Raw genomic sequence first — 3,717 nt, forward strand, 5'->3', positions numbered from 1 at the left:
GAAAAGAAAATAACAAAAACAAAAGGGAAAATAGTGAATTTTCTACCACAAAGATTGAAACAATGATTCCAAAGCTATAAGGTTGCCGTATAGTTGAGCACTGTATAGGTTTGACAACAAGGGAATCCGTATAGTCTTCGGAGCCACCTACAATCGAATCCTGGGGATTCTGCAATAGAGTGGGGACTACTATACGTTTTTGTTTCTACTCTAGTTAAGAGTAATATCTTTGAATTTTTTTTTTCACTTCGATTTACCTAAGAATGAGAAAAATAAAATGGACAAATACTTCCCCGGCAACGGCGCCAAAAACTTTTTTTTAAAATTAAAAGTAACCGCAAGCGCGCGGTATCGTGTAGCTAACGGGTCGATCTCAAGGAGATATGCCACTTTAGAATTAACTTCTTAATGATAATGCGAGAGTGCAATGATTAAAATTTGTTAATTACTTAACTAAACTAAACGAACGGCCCTAATCCATACATCTAATGCGATCGAATTGAAACGAAAGTTAAAGCAAACATAATCAACGCATAATTAATAAAGGCAGAAAAAAATGTGAATAATAAATAAAAATAAAAGGGAAGTGATCCGAGTGTCAACTCTGGATCTAGGGAATGGGAGTATAATAATAATGAATTTGATCGTAGACTAGCATAGAGACTAGCATATGTAGAGTTAGAACCATACTTGCATCATGGTATGATTTGTATCATATGGCATATGTATTATGGAATAACTGCCTTGCCGAGTTCTTTTGAACTCATTCCTTTTTGTGCATTTGTTTTGTTAGACTTCTCTGCAAGTAGCGAAGAAGCCGATGGCTCATACTTCGAGGCGGACCAGGATCCCGCATACTACACTAAAGGTCTTAGCCGTTATGAAAGTTACGGTGAAGGTACCGAGGGTGATTACCCTCGTACCAAGATTAACCCGACTTTGGTGTGGGATAGGCCATGCTTGGTTTCCTACGTGTACACCTACGAGGACATCCTGTACAAGACTAAGGAGACCTTAGCTTAGGCATTTTTATTGTTATTATTTGGAACTTGGATCTATAACTTATCTTTCATTGATATACTCTTTTACATGTTGGATTTGTAATTTAACTTTGATTGACTACTTTTCGCTGCCACTGAGGGAGTGACTTCTGCTCACTCTCTCTCTTTTGGATTATATTTATACATTTGGTGTTGTCTTTATTCCGCACTCTAATTATTTGTTTTTATCTTATTCATGATTTTTTTTATTATATGCTTTTACCTAGATTATTATTGTTCATGATTGTATTATTGCGTATGTGGGAGGCACGATTGCTCGATACTTGATCTTTGAGACTGTGGATCACATACCCGAGTATGCCTGGTAGGGTACCCGGCTGGGTGGATGTGACACTACCAGTTCATAGTCTTTCAGTGTTGCGCTTTAAATGACTTGCTTCCTGACCACCCAAGGTCGGCTCAGGATAGTGCCCGGTGGCCGGTCAAATTCAAAAAGAATCAGTTCCTATTCAAATAATTAAGGTATTTGCTATTATCTTATTTAAATAACTAATATATTTGCTACCTATCCATATTTACTTGTCCACCTATCTAAATAACAAGTATATTTGATAGCCATCCATTTATGGTGTTAGTATATTCTCATAATGAGAAGGTTGTTTGACGTAAGACATATTTTTTCCATTTTCCTTATAAATGTCAGCCTTTGTAGCGCTCATCAATCATGTAATAGAAGAATCATTTCACTCATACTTGAGTTGATCTAATTAGAACCTTGAAAAGTCCTTGTTTATGTTGTACGTTTATCCTACACATCGATCTTAGGGATCCTAGGTTTGCATCAAAGTCCTTCTAAAAATTCTCCCTTCTAATCTGGTGTATTTACATAATACACATGTGAAACCTTTTCCCTCATATCGGATTACATTTTTATCTTGCACCTGGGCCATTTATCATTCGGCCGCAATTAGGTTGACTTCGAAGATTTGTCGATAAAAATGATGACCATGACATCAAAAGAAATAAAATAATTACAGATATCATTTCTTCCCAACTTACACGTTTGATATCCGTGGAGATTGAATTTGAGATTGTTGCTGCGATCTCTGCTCTCGACCGGCAAACCACTGAACCGTTCGTCTCGCTATCGGAATCCAAACCTTTCTTATTCTGTCATCCTTCCCGGAACGCATAGACTCTTTTATTCTGTTCTTCTGAATGTGATTTGGAAATCTCGCGAAGCTAGTCTCAGACACGGATCTTACACCAGACGTAATCAATGGACCCGGCGCATTACTTGGAATCGCTTCCAATGTCGAACACGATGCTGGAGTAGAAGGGAAATTCGAATTGGATAAAGAATAGTTATTGAGTTTAGCCTCGAACACCCTCTTCCTCTCCATCTCCTCTCTGATATTCAGAATTACCTGATCATCTGAGTTAGATGAAGAACCGTTACCCATGACAGGAGTAGTGAATCGGTCGCTGTTCGAAGCAGATGAATCAAATCTCCTGCTTGCTGACATAAGTCTCAGCATCTCCGAATTTAATAACATGAGATCGGAGGAGTTGACATCGCTCCACCTGTTCTTGCTGACGACGTCGGAGACGATGATCATGTGCTTGAATTTATGTAGCAACTTACGATTATCATCATCATCGTCTTCGCAGTCGACGATTTGCTCATCCGGCCGTGCTTCCGCTTTTTCGTCCGTTTCAATCTTTAGAAAGCTGCTTCCGATGCCGAACCTTGAAGAGGATGATGAGCCCACTTGATTATTATCATTTTCCTGTTCTCTCCTGACGAAAAGCTCGAGATTTGGATCATTGGTGAGATCTGAAGGGATCCGAGAGATTCTCAAACTGTTGGAATAGGTGAAGATGGTGAGATCGGAAGGATCAATTTTTTGTCTGCAGAGGGGACAACTTGAGTGGCTTTCGAGCCAGCGATCGACGCAGGCGATGTGGAAGGCGTGTTTACACTTGGGCACTAATCTAAGCACATCGTTGTCTTCGAATTTGGAGAGACAAACTGAACATTCGAGGCCTCCTCTTGCTCCTTTCAAAGAAGAGAAGCGGAAGAAAGGAAGTGAATCTATCACTGTCTTGTCAATTCCAGAGAAGCGTCGTGAGCTTGCTGCTCGGAGTTCTCCAAGACGAAGACCCGGACCAAAACCAAAGCGTGCTTGATCAATATCATTGGTGGTGAATTCTGACAAGGGGACTCTCTGGCAATACTTGGCGTAGATGAGGAGAAGCAAGGTTAAGAAGAACATAAAGACTACAACGCCGACGATTACGCCGAAGCCTGGGCTGAAACCGGTCATCATTCTGCTGCTGCTTTTGCCACCACCGCTGCCGTTGTTGTCTTTGCATCCAAGGGATTTGTGATTACAATTCGATACAGAAGAAGAAGATAAAGAAACGGAAACAAGTTGACCGAACAGGAACAGTTATCGTGTAGAAGACACAACGACCAAAACCAGACGGAACTCTATATTGACTCATAAAATAATCCTCCTCTAACAAACAAACTAATTAATAAACAAAATTTATGTAGTTAATTAATAGCTGCGAACACATCTAACATGTTGAACCCTCAAGCATGCGCGAGGGCCAAAAACTTGAATGACTAGAGAATTGCTGGCCTGCTGCAAATGGGGAGGGCCACCTATTTTTTAACTTTTGTGGAATGGGTTTTTTCTAATTAGGTTAC

The 3,717-nt window shown here is 40.0% G+C and overlaps 1 pseudogene; it reads right to left on the bottom strand.

Moving 5' to 3' along the window:
• Positions 1-393: 393 nt before the first annotated feature.
• LOC149001825 (E3 ubiquitin-protein ligase ATL42 pseudogene) lies at positions 394-3,477 on the bottom strand (annotated as a pseudogene).
• Between the last annotated feature and the right edge of the window lie 240 nt (positions 3,478-3,717).

Source organism: Hakea prostrata, chromosome 10 (assembly GCF_041222555.1).
Source record: "Hakea prostrata isolate BN-2017 chromosome 10, UWA_Hpros_2, whole genome shotgun sequence".
NCBI classification, from domain to species: Eukaryota; Viridiplantae; Streptophyta; class Magnoliopsida; order Proteales; family Proteaceae; genus Hakea; species Hakea prostrata.